The sequence below is a fragment of the Mobula birostris genome, chromosome 2, assembly GCF_030028105.1.
Source record: "Mobula birostris isolate sMobBir1 chromosome 2, sMobBir1.hap1, whole genome shotgun sequence".
NCBI classification, from domain to species: Eukaryota; Metazoa; Chordata; class Chondrichthyes; order Myliobatiformes; family Myliobatidae; genus Mobula; species Mobula birostris.
In genome coordinates, this window is record NC_092371.1 from 203,183,783 (window position 1) to 203,197,935 (window position 14,153).

Consider the following 14,153-nt stretch of genomic DNA (forward strand, 5'->3'; position numbering starts at 1 on the left):
GAACAGGGTGATGAGGGCTCTTTTGGGCATGTCGTCGGGGTGCACTTGGATCTGATGGTATCCCCTGACCAAGTCGATTTTCGAGAAGATGGTTGCTCCGTGCAGGTTCTGGATGTGGGGTACCAGGTATCTGTCAGCGGTTGTGGCGTCGTTGAGCCTTCTGTAGTCTCCACAGGGCCTCCATCCTCCTACGGACTTGGGCACCATGTGCAGCAGGGATGCCCACGGGCTGTCTGAGAGGCGTACAATTCCCATCTCTTCCAACTTACGGAACTCCTCCTTGGCGAGGTGGAGCTTGTCGGATGGGAGCCTGCGAGCTCGGGCGTGCAGCGTCGGTCCTTGTGTGGGGATGTGGTGCTGCATGCCGTGCTTGGGGTCAGCCATGGAGAACCGTGGGGTGACTATGGAGGGGAAATCCGCCAACACCCTGGTTACCCGAGAGGGTCACGGAATCCAGGTCGGGGGCTGGTAGCTTGGCTTCTCCGAGCTGGAAAGTCTAGAACGTCTTGGCGTGGACCAAGCGCCGGCCTTTTAGGTCGACCAGGAGGCAGTTGGCTCGTAGGAAATCTGCCCCTAGTAGTGGCTGTGACACCGCTGCCAATGTGAAAGTCCAAGTGAAACGGCTGGACCCGAAATGCAGTGAGATAGTTCACGGGCCGTACGTCTGAATACTGGTGCCATTTGCAGTGATGAGTTCGGGGCCTGGGACCGTGTTACAAGTGTCCATGTTCGAGGGGGGGAGTACGCTGACTTTGGCCACGGTGTCTACCAGGAAGCGCCGCCCAGAGTGTCGGTCCCAGAGGTACAGGAGGCTGTCTTGGTGGCCAGCCATCGTAGCCATTAGCGACGGCTGGTCCCGGCGTTTCCCGGAAAAGCAGATGGTGGACGGCAGCAGCACGCGTCTGAACCCCATCTTTGGTGATGGAAACACCATTGTTCTGAACTTTCGTCTTTTTCCCCCGTGGGTCTTGACAGCTTTGGTTGCAGGGCCTGGGCTTTGGGGCACGCGATCGTGACTAGGCCAATGGAGGCTGCTCCACGCTGCTTGCTCTGCCAAAGGACGTCTGCTTTAGCCGCGACCCTGCCTGGGTCGCTGAAATCCTCACTTGCTAGGAGGAGGCAAATGTCCTCTGGCATTTGCTCAAGGAAGAACTGTTCAAATAAAAGGCACGGCTTATGGCCGTCCATGAGCGCCAGCATATCAGTCATGAGCTCGGATGACATGCGGTCGCCCAGGCCGTCCACGTGTAGGAGCAGCACGGCCCGTTCATGGTGAGAGAGTCCGAAGGTACGGATCAGGAACGCCTTAAGCTTAGTGTACCTGTCCTCCGTTGGTGGCTGGCGTAGGAAGTCGATGATCCAGCCTGCCTTCTCGTGGTCGAGAATGCTGACCACGTTTTAGTACCGTGTGGCATCGGTTGTAATGTCTCTGACATTGAACTGGGCCTCAGCCTGCTCGAACCAAAAGTGGGGCTGAGTGGCCCAGAAAATCGGGAGCTTCAGAGAGACCGCGCTGTGCGAGTTGCTCAAACTCATGGCTGGTCGCTGAGTCGCCGGCTCCAGATGCCGTCTGGAACGTCGGAGTTACCAATGTAGTCGCGCACAAACGCACTACTAAAGAAACACACGGAGGCAGAGAGAGCTGAACTCAGAATGCCTTTACTGATTCAAAATTGCACGCTTAAATTTCTCCTCCCATGGGCCCCTGAGACCCACGGGGCGGACGATGTCAGACTGTGCCCGGAAGGTCCACCCTGAGCGGGTAGCTCCAAACGCGCTACCGTGTGTCTGCCCGCGGCTCCCGATGGCGGTTCTAGTCCTGCGTGTGCGGGCCGCAACAATACAAGACTATTTACTCAATCAGTTCTAAGCCATATTGCTTTCTCTTTTCTCCCATTTCTTTTTCATCCACTGTCATTCAAAGTTGCTTTGGTTCTTTTCTGTTTCCCTTCAAAGGATTCCTGAAAATTCAACTTATTAATCTATCTGTTGCTTGCTTCAATTTCTTTTTAAAATATGCATCCTGATCCATTGCAATCTCTCCTGATCTCATGTCTGTAGAACTTAGCCTGGTTTAATTCCAATATTATAATGTCCTCCCACTGATCTGCCCGATACCCTGCTTAACTCACTCTCTTTCCCAGTCACGAGTACGCAATCACAAAGGATCATTGCCAGGATCTTCACCTTTCCAGCATTTCCTGCCAAAACTTGCTGTCTCTCTGACACCCCACAATATTTACAGTCTTTAGGGTTTGATGTTCCTCTCATTTAGATTGTTACATTAAGGGCCTAATAACATCTTTCTTCAAAGCTCTTTCCAGAACATGTAGAAAAATGGATGCTTTTATTTTAACACACATTTTCTTTACTCTTCATGACTGCCAAAAGCAATTCAGGGTACTTTTGAAATAATTTCCAGTTTTGCGTTCAATATGCCGTCACTACAAATCCATTTGAAGATTGTCTTGTTTACATTTTTTCCTCTGGTGTTTTTTATCCAAACAAAGTTCTTTTCTTTACTTTCTCTCATTCTACAGTGTTTCTCAATTTATTCACCATTTTGATTTCACTTCTAATGCTGATATTTTATATTGCTTTTAACTTGCTTCAACATTATTTGCTTTCCAAGATTAATGAAAGGAATTACTTTTGCAAACAACATGAAGTGCACCAGTTCAACCACTTCTAATAAATTTCAGGTACAAATTTCTCTTCAAAACCAATCAGCTTTCCACCAACAATCTTGCATTATATTGCCACATTAAGATTGCAATGGAGCTGTCTTTAAATTTTTAAGAGAAACTGTCATACTGGCAAACTTGAAAACCTGTAATTTAATTCTATTGATGATCATTTTTATTTGTGTCGTCTGTCCATTCATTATTAAAGAGAAGAACAGTAACCAGCTGTAGTACAGTGGTCACACTCTTGCCTGCATCAGAAGATTGAAGACCCAAGTTACTTCTTATAATAGTGGACTTCGTGAAAGTACTTCTTCACTGCAAAACACATTGGGAGAGAAGATTGTAAAAAATGACAAATGTGTGACTTTCCATTTTTTAAGAGGAAACTTGGAATTACATTGGTGCTTTCAGGCTTTGACCAATCTCATTCTTTCAGCCCATTATAAAAAGACACAAAGTGAAGGTTATTCATTTTTTAATCTTCGCAGAATGATTTGTAATGCAGGAAACAATAGTTGCTACTTGTTGATTGTAAATGGTCAACATTTTGATTGATCCTTTAACTTAAGTTCTTCCTGCAACTTGGCAGATTAGTTGACAAATGGAAAATAATTTTACACTTCCAAGCAGATGCTTGACCTTCTTGTTTATTTCAACCACTGTCACTGTTTGAAGTCTTTTTTAAAATTTTGTGTCATCTTCAACCTATCTATTTTCTCTTTTCAATTGTTTTCTCCACTAATTTATTGCAGTTAAAGAATAGATTTTAACAATTATGTCAAGGTTTATAATCAGTCTTAAATTAAAGGGATAAATGTATAAATTAGTGTTTTTACGCTTCTTAATGATGGCTAGTTATTAAGCTACTATCTTTAACATCCACAAAGTAGATATCACTTACTTTATGTCTTTCCAAGGCCCTTTATGTTTTATATTATTTGATGCAGTGTCTTCCTTCGTAACATCTGGTTTTCATTGGTTTTTCTTTATTCCGGGCCAGATTTTCTGAAATTTGTTTTGCACTACAGGTCTAATTGATACTTTGTTCAAATCAACAACTCATTTCGCTGAGCTCTAGCAGATTTGTGCAACTTAGGAAGACATCTGAAAACAATGAGCATCAGTCAGAATAGAACACAAATCCCACTTATGAAAGTAGACGTTTTGTATTTTTTATTTGCACCATTTTTACCATTCTTTGTGGCCTAACAGCATGAAACAATTGACAAGGGAGTAGATGATGAAACACAGAAAGTTTTGCTGATAGGGTGAGTAGCATAGCGCATTTCACATTAATGACTAGATTTGCAATAAGTGATTGGTTTATCTCAAATTCATGTGAGAAAATATGTGGGATTTAGGGTTGCCACACCAAATGCTTCTCAGGGTGATAGGACATGAGGGCTTATTTATGACTTGCCCAAGAAGTGAAATGCTTTCACTTGCTGACATAAATGAGAGAGGGAGCTGTTTAATTTCAGCTACTTTCCCATTGATTCTCTGATAACCACACGTAAGGTTGCACAATATGGCCAATTGGGACACATTGAGCAGGCCTGAATATATGTACAATTGACCGAGTAAAAGATAGAGAAAAGGAAAGCATTCAACAGATAATCTTTCACAATTTAGCGAGCTCCAACATATTTCCACTGTCAAGCATATCTACCCACTCCTTTCAGCATTTCAAAAGGATCACATTTCTTGTCTACTCTTTGACCATCTCCTCCTACTCCCTGTCACACAGTAGTTTCCCATACAACCACTGGGAATGAAATATATGTTCTTTTACCCTTTCCTTTTTCATCACCCAGGAACTCAAACAGTCCATCACGGGTAAAACCCTCAACCAAAGCATTGTCACAGGAAAGTAGTATCCATTATCAGGAATCCCCACCACCCAGGTCATGCTCTCTTCTCACTGCTACCAAAGGAAAGAAGGTACAGGAGCCTCAAGATTCACGCCACCAGGTTCAGGAACAGTTATTACCCCTCAACCATCAGGATCTTAAACCAAAGAGGATAACTTCACTCAACTTCACTTGCCCCATCACTGAAATGTTCCCACAATCTATGGATTAACTTTCAAGGACTCCTCATTTCATGTTCTCCATATTTATTGCTTATTTATTTATTATTATTATTTATTTCTTTTTATATTTGTACAGATTGTTGTCTTTTGTACACTGCTTGAATGTCCAAATTGGTGCATCCTTTCATTGATTCTACTATGGTTCTTATTCTATTATGGATTTATTGAGTATGCCACAAGAAAATTAATCTCAGGGGGTTGTATATGGTGACATATATTTACCTTGATAATAAATTTACATTGAACTTTGAACTTGCCAGGTAAGGCATAGTGATTCACTTGCACCTCTTCTAAATCTATGTGCCATACCCAGTGTTCATAATATCATTTATGTACATTGGTTGACTGCTTTGCAAAACACCTGTCCTCATTTTTCTGGAGTGACCGAAGTTCGAGCTGCTTACAATTTCAGTTCACCATCTCACTCCCATTCTGACACCAGTATCCCCCTCTGTTGTTACAATGAGCAGAAACACCCAATTTTTCATTTAACTTGCTCTTTCCTTCTGTTGTATCAGGAATGACCAATTGTGCTTGTCATTCCTTTCTCACCCATTCTTTTCATTCTGTTGTATACTTTGGCCTGGCAGTCATGTCCCCGCGTGGCAGACAATACAATATCACTAAACTTCACATTAGCAACACATTACACAGAGATTGGAGCTTAACTGTCTCCAATTAAATGGCTTTATTGTTTCACACAATTGTAAACACTCACCCATTACCCTGCTCCAACCTCTCTCTTGCTTTCTATCTGATGAAGGGTCTTTGACCTGATATGCTTCTCTTTCCACGGTTGCTGCCTGACCTGCTGAATTGTTACAGCATTTTATTTCTATTTCCAGCATCTGCTATTTTATTGATGTTCATTAATTCGTGGTCCGTTGCTTCTGATGTGGAAAGAGCAGTGAAGATTAAATATCTTCTTTTCGCCTGTACAATAAATTGCTTTCAGATGTTGATATTTCCACAGGAGATCCCATAATGTACAGTGAGATGAACAGCCTATTTAATACTTCTGGTTCAAGGCAGGATGCTGCCATGAATGACAAGATAACAGAATGCTGCTTTGAAAAATACAGCCAAAAGAGGCAAAAGAGTTCACTGGAAGCATTTTCCCCAGAGAATCCAAGGGACAAGACTGAACACCATTTCCTGACCCTGTGCGATCTCTTCGAAGGGCATCTTGGCATTTCTGCTAATTATGCACTGTTATGAGATTTGAGATGATATGATGATTGAATTACTGTGCATGCACCCAATGTCATCAGAGGTATGCAGCATATTCAGATCACAATACAACCCTGCATGAAACACTGATTTGATACCATCACGGCCATTATGAAGCTCATTAATCCAGCTAACAGCAACTCCTAATCCTGTACAGATGCAGTGAGATTCTACAGCAGGAAGGAAATATGTGCTATTTAAAGGGATTATCCACCACCCACCCCTTGTTTGACTATTATTTTTTTCTGGACATTGCTTCAGTCTGATGTTTTTAAAAGACGACTTGAGTTGAAAATTCCACAGGGAGTGTTATGAATAGTGCTAAAGGAATTTGGTTTGGCTTCAGGATATTTCCACATACCACTTTTTTGTAGACATAATTTAGAAAGCATACACGGTGATAGGGAGAAAAAGCAGGCGGTTTCAAGAGTAGTATTGACTATGGGTGAAGAGAAGAGGAGGAGGGAAAGGAAAGGAGGGGAGATTGGTTCACAGTATTCAGGGAGTAATTCTTTTGCTTAAAATTCAATGAGGAGATATATGCTAAAAGTCTCTGCTTCAATAAGGACATCCTCACTAAGATATTAGTTTATCTTCCACTAACTTAGAGAGAAGGAAGAGTACTATGTCAATGGCTGTGAAGATCACCGTAATCATAGATCTTTATGCTGCAAGATCTTTCCAATTGTTTACAGTGTATCAAAGTAGGCCAACCAAAGGCTACTGGCTTCATCTGTTTTCTCTTCCCTGAGACCACCAAGTGAATGGGGAAGGATCGTGGATGTCGTGATAATTCCTTGCAATAATAATTTCTGCTACTTTTATCTGCTTGGAATGCGCACTTGGTTTTGATGGTTTCAGAGGCTCTTGGTATGTTCCATGTATACATGTATATCAATAATTTATATTCATCAGTATTGTACATAATAAAAATTCCCAATCTACCATAGCTACATGATACACATCGCCACATACCTACCATATACCACCATACTGACATAATCAGCTATAATTAAGTTCAAGAGAACAGCTGGCAATCGAGGTGTGTCATTTTTGTGCTGCAGTCAAAATTTTACCATATCATTCTCACTCGTTATATTTGTATACAAACTAATCATGGTCTCTTTTTTTAGATAATGTCAGGTCAAATTTATTTTCATATCCATAAGCACATTTGTGCACTGATACATTCGAAACCTTGCAGAAGCATCCAGGCACATAGTATCATATAAGAAACATTCTCAAGTAAATTATAAATCAAACATAAATTATACAAAATTAGAGGAAAAAAATGTCAATTCTAGTGCAAAGTATTCAGCGTGATCATAGTGTTGGTTCAAGAGCTGAATGGTTGAAGGAAAGTAACACAATAAGACCTTAAGACATAAGAGCAGTATTATGCCATTTGGCAATTTGGCCTATTTTGCCATTCCATTATGGCTGATTTAGTATCCCTCTCGATCTCATTCTCCCCATAACCTTTAACACACTGACTAATCAAGAACCTATCAACCTCCACTTCAAATACACCCAATGGCATGGCCCCCACAGTTGTCAGTGGCAATGAATTCCACAGATTCACCACCTTTGGGCTGAAGAAATTCCTCCTCACCTCTATTCTAAATGGATGTATCTCTATTCTGAGGCTGTGCCTTGTGGTCCTAGTCTCCCTCACTACAGGAAACGTCCTCTCCACATCCACTCGATCTAGCCTTTCAATATGTGATAGGTTTCAATGAGATAACCCCACCCTCCCCAATGTTCTTCTAAACTCCAGTGAATATAGGCCCAGGGCCATCAACCACTCCTCACATGTTGTCCCTTCTATTCCCTGAATTATCCTCATCATTCTTCTCTGGAACCCGTTCCCATGCCAGCACAAGGGGCCAGAAACTGTGGTCTGACCAATGCATTACAAAGCCATACAGATAAGGCTTGAACAACACACATCAAAGTTGCTGGTGAATGCAGCAGGCCAGGCAGCATCTGTAGGAAGAGGTGCAGTCGACGCTTCAGGCCGAGACCGAAACGTCGACTGCACCTCTTCCTACAGATGCTGCCTGGCCTGCTGCGTTCACCAGCAACTTTGATGTGTGTTGCTTGAATTTCCAGCATCTGCAGAATTCCTGTTGTTTGCAGATAAGGCTTGAGTTACTCTGTCCCACATGTGATTCCATGGTTATAGTTACAAAAAATAGTCGCTGTTGCATTCTCTGAACTCATTCTTCAAATTACTTATGCAAATTTGATCTGAAGAGTCAGCTTAAAGATTGAATTACTTTATTGTGGAGACTATTTTGTTGGGTATATTCAAAATAGAGGTTGATAGGTTCGATAGGTTTTTGATTAGTAGGGGCATCAAAGGTTATGGGGAGAAGGGAGGAGAATGGAATTCAGAATGAAAATAAATCGGCCATGATTAAATGGCGAAGTAGACTCAATGGGCCAAAAGTCATAATTCTGCACTTACATCTTATGGTCTTGAGGTCTAAAAAAGTTAAAGATTGTTACAAACTAAAAGAAAACTATATAATTGCAAATGGACTTGTATTGATCAGGGGACTGGACATAACCTTAAAATAGCAAAGAATAACTAAAATATTAATAAGAAAGAAAAAAAATTGAAGTATGCGATGAAGCTAGTCTGAATACAAAATTGATATTTAAAGAAATCGTAGATTTTTAAAACAAAATTTAACAAAGCAATGGAAAGTGGGTCTGGTGATATAATAATGGAAAATGAATTAAAATACCCTACTTCACTTTAGAGATTACCAGTAACAACTCAAAAATAACTATAAGATATTGGAGGGGAAGGAGAGACTTAGGGGAAATTATAATCACCAAGGAAGTGGTTCTGATCAAATTGTAGGCTGACAAGTCTTTGGATCCTTAGGGACTTCATCTGATCATCTTAGACCATAAGACCAGAAGACAAAGGAGCAGAAGTCGGCCAATTGGCCCATCGAGTCTGCTCTGCCATTTTAACATGAGCTGATTCATTCTCCCACTCCCCCGCCTTCTCACCATAACCTTTGATGCCCTGGCTACTCAGATACCTATCAATCTCTGCCTTAAATACACCCAATGACTTGGCCTCCACTGCTGCCAGTGGCAACAAATTCCATAGATTCACCACCCTCTGGCTAAAAAAATTTCTTCGCATCTCTGTTCTGAATGGGCGCCCTTCAATCCTTAATTCATGCCCTCTCATACTAGACTCTCCCATCATGGGAAACAACTTTGCCACATCCACTTTGTCCATGACTTTCAACATTTGAAATGTTTCTATGAGGTCTCCCCTCATTCTTCTAAACTCCAAGGAATACAGTCCAAGAGCGGACAAACGTTCCTCATATGTTAACCCTCTCATTCCCGGAATCATTCTAGTGAATCTTCTCTGTACCCTCTCCAACATCAGCACATCCTTTCTTAAATAAGGAGACCAAAACTGCCCACAGTACTCCAAGTGAGGTCTCACCAGTGCCTTATAGAGCCTCAACATCATATCCCTGCTCCTATGCTCTATTCCTCTAGAAATGAATGCTAACATTGCATTCACCTTCTTCACCACCGACTCAACCTGGAGGTTAACCTTAAGGGTATCCTGTACGAGGACTTCCAAGTCCTCTTAAAAATATAGCCATTCAGAAGCTGATGCATTGTTTTAATTTTTCAAGTGTCCCTTGAGTTGGGAAAGGTTCCATCAGATTGGAAAATAGCAAATGTAATTCCCCTTTATTCAAAAAGCAGGAGACTGCAGGCAACACACACAAAATGCCGGAGGAACTCCGCAGGCCAGGAAGCATCTAAGGAAAAAAGTACACTCAGACTGTAGGCGAGTTAGTTCAGATCTATCAATGAGAAAATGTTAGAAGTTATCTTTTACGATGTTGAAGTAGGGTATTTTGTAACATTCATGGTAATCAGACAAAATTAATACAGTTTATGAAAGTGAAACTTTGTTTGATCAATTAACCGGAGTTCTAGGAGGGAATAACATACACTGTGGATAGAGCAGAACTAATAGATACTATCAATATGCACAAAATGCTGGAGGAACTACATGATTCAGGCAGCATGTATGAAGGGAAATAAACAGCTGACATTGCAGGCTAAAACAGCTTAGAAAGGAAGAGAGCAGTTGCTTACCATTCCACTAGCCGTTGTATCCAACATGTTATTTACAGATAAGGGAATTGTGAAGTGATTACTGCAATAAGCGATTGGGGGGGCGGGGAAATGTGCCTGGTGATGCGATCTCAATAGAACTTCTATTGGGATTCCATCACCAGGCACATTTTCCCCTCCCCCAATCACTTATTGCAGTGATCACTTCACAATTCCCTTATCTGTACCGATCACCCTTAAGCACTTATCCTTCAACTGTGTTAAGTGTTGCACCTGCCTCTACACCTCCACCCCCCCCCCCATTACCATTCAGGGCCTTAAACAGTCCCTTCAAGTGAGGCAGCACTTCAGATGTGAACCCATCAGTGTCCATTATTGTCTCCTGTGCTCCCAATGCATTGGGGGATTGCTTCATCAAGCACCTTTGCTCCCTCTGCCACAACAGGAAGAATCTCTGGAGGCTAACCGTTTTAATTGTGTGTCCTATTCCCACATTGACATGCCTGACCATGGTGTCCATTACTGCTACATTGAGACCAGATGAAGACTGGAGGAGCATGACCATGGCAATTGGGTCTCTGGCACTAAACCTGGGTCCATGGTGCAGAAGGAAGAGAGAAAGATGAGGAATGCTGTGGTCATAGGGGATTCCATGGTGTGGGGAACAGACAGGAGGTTCTGTCAGCCTGATAGAGATGCCCACATGGTGTGTTGCCTCCCAGGTGCCAAGGTATGGGATGTCTCGGATCGGGTGCAGAGTATTCTGAAGGGAGAGAGTGAACAGCCAGAAGTCTTGGTACAATTTGGTACCAATGATATAAGTAGAAGAAGGAAGGAAGTCCTGAAGAGAGAATTCAGGGAGGTGGGTAGGAAGCTGAAAAGCAGGACCTCCAGGGTAGTAATATCAGGATTGCTGCTTGTGCCACGTGCTAATGAGTGCAAAAATAGCATATTAACGTGTGGCTGAAAGACTAGTGTAGGGGGCAGGACTTTGGGTTCCTGGATCATTGGGGCCTCTTCTGGGGGAGGTATGATCTGTACAAAATTTGGGTTACACCTGAACACAAAGGGGTCCAATATCCTAGCAGGCAGGTTTAATACAGCTGTTCGGGAGGATTTAAACTAATTTGGTAGGGGGTTGGGAACCAGAGTGATAGGGCTGAGGAAGGGGAAAACAGAAATAAATTAAAGATAGCATGCAACAGAGATGATAGAAAGGACAGCCAGGAGATGAGGCATAATCACAGCCAGTGGGATGATTTACAGGGCAATAGAGGCGTGGTGCAGTTAAAACAGAAAGCAATAAATACTGGACTAAAAATGTTATACTTCAATGGCTAACACGAAAAGCACAGTTTTAAGGTGCTTGGAAGTAAGTACAGAGGAGATGTCAGGGCTAAGTCTTTTATGCAGAGAGTGGTGAGTGCGTGGAATGGGCTGCCGGCGACGGCGGTGGAGGCGGATACGATAGGGTCTTTTAAGAGACTCCTGGATAGGTACATGGAGCTTAGAAAAATAGAGGGCTATGGGTAACCCTAGGTAATTTCTAAATTAAGAACATGTTCAGCACAGCATTGTGGGCTGAAGAGCCTGCATTGTGCTGTAGGTTTTCTATGTTTCTATGAATGCATGCAGCAGAAGAAATAAAATGGACAATCTTGAAATTCAGCGACAGATTGGCAAGTATGATGTTGTGGCCGCTCTGAAACTTGCCTAAAGGGTGGCTGCGATTGGGAGTTGAACGTCCAAGGATATACAGTGTATCAGAAAGATAGGTTAGTAGGCAGAGGGGGTGGTGTGGCCCTATATATATAAGAGATAATATTAAATCATTAGAAAGTGATGACATAGGATTGGAAGGAGTAGAGACTCTATGGGTTGAGTTAAGAAATGACAAGGGTAAAAGTGCGCAAACACCTATCATCTCTGGGAGGGAAGTCACATGCCTCTTCATAAGCTATCATGAAGGGGACCAGGATGGCAATGCTTGGTTGTTGGTAGGTAGGGTTAATACCTGACTTTCAAGAGCACTTGTGAGTTATGCTCTGGCTGGACTTAGTCCTTAAACTGCTGGAGAACAGTGCGGAAAGAACAGGTGCTGTTTTCTCCCGGTAGGGATTAGTTTTTAGTTCCAAGTGCTCCTGCCACGTTTTGTCACCCTGCAACCTTATCCTTCAATCTCTTTGAATTATGGAGGACAGAATGTGTATAAATGTCTCTCTCCAGCAGACTTCATCATGATCATCATGACTCCAGTATTTCTACTGTTTTTTAATGTTTCTTAATTGTACACATGATTTTTTTGTGTTTTATCACTGAGCAGCAGTGAACTATCTGATTGGCCTATCAGAGTTCTCTTTGGGAACTAGTTGACTTGATTAGCATTTCTGATCTGGCTATTCTTCATGATTGAATTTAATTAAAAAAAAAGGACCCTAATGGCAGTTGTATACAGGCCTCCAAAGAGCAGCCGGGATGGGGATTACAAATTACACATAGAAAAGGCATGCCAGAAGGGCAATGTCATGATAATCATTGGGGATTTTAACATGAAAATGGATTGGGAAAACCAGGCCAGTACTGGACCTCAAGAGAGAGAATTTGTAAAATGTCGAAGGAATGGCTTTTTAGAACAGCTTGTTGTTCAGCCCACTAGGGAATCAGCTGTGCTGGATTGGGTGTTGTGCAATGATCCAGAGGTGATAAGAGAGCTTAAGGTTAAGGAACCCTTAGGGAACAGTGATCACAATATGATCGTTCACTTTGAAATTTGAAAAGGAGAAACTAAATTGCAATGTGTCTGTATTTCAGTGGAATAGAGGAAATTACAATGGCATGAGAGGGGAACTGGCCAAGGTTGACTGGAAAGAGACACTAGCAAGAAGGACAGCAGAGCAGCAATGGCTGGAGTTTCTGCGAAAAATGAGAGAAGTGTAAGACAGATATATTCCAAATAAGAAGAAATTTTCAAACGGAAGAAGGACACTACTGTGGCTGACAAGTGAAGTCAGAGCCAAAGTAAAAGCAAAAGAGAGGGCATACAAGGAAACCAGAGCTAGTGGGAAGATAGAGGATTGAGAAACATTTAAAAACTTGCAGAAGGAAGGAAAAGATGAATTATGAAACAAAGCTGGCGACTAATATCAAAGAAGATGATAAAAGTTTTTTTTAAGTATATAAAGGGTAAAAAGGAGTTGAGGGTACATATAGGACCAATAGAAAATGATGCTGGAGATATTGTAATGAGAGACACAGAGATGGCAGAGGAACTGAATGCGTATTTTGCATCAGTCTTCACAGTGGAAGACATTTGCAGTATACAGGACACTCAAGAGTGTCAGGGAAGCGAAGTATGTGCAGTGAAAATTACGACTGAGAAGGTGCTCAAGAAGCTTAATGGTCTGAGGATGGATAAATCTCCTGGACCCTCGTGTTTTGAAGGAAGTAGCCGGAGAGATTGCAGGGGCATTAACGATGATCTTTCAAGAATCAATAGATTCTGGCATTGTAACGGATGACTGGAAAATTGTAAATGTTGTTCCCACCAGAAAGGAAACTATAGACCTGTTAGCCTGACATCAGTGGTTGGGAAGTTGTTGGAATCGATTATTAGGGATGAGATTACGGAGTACCTGGAGGCACATGACAAGATAGACCAAAGTCAGCATAGTTTCCCGAAAGGAAAATCCTGCCTGACTAACATATTGCCAATTTTTTGAGAAAATTACAAGCAGGGTAGACAAAAGGAGATGTGGTGTACTTGGATTTTCAGAAGGCCTTTGACAAGGTGCCGCACATGAGGCTGCTTTGCAAATAATATCCCATGGAATTACAGGGGAGTTACTAGCATGGGTGGAGCATTGGCTGATCGGCAGAAAACAGAGTGTGGGAATAGAGGAATCCTATTCTGGCTGGCTGCTAGTTACCAGTGGAGTTTCACAGGGGTTGGTGTTGGGACCGCTGCTTTTTACGATATACGTCAATGATTTGGACTATGGGATTAATGGATTTGT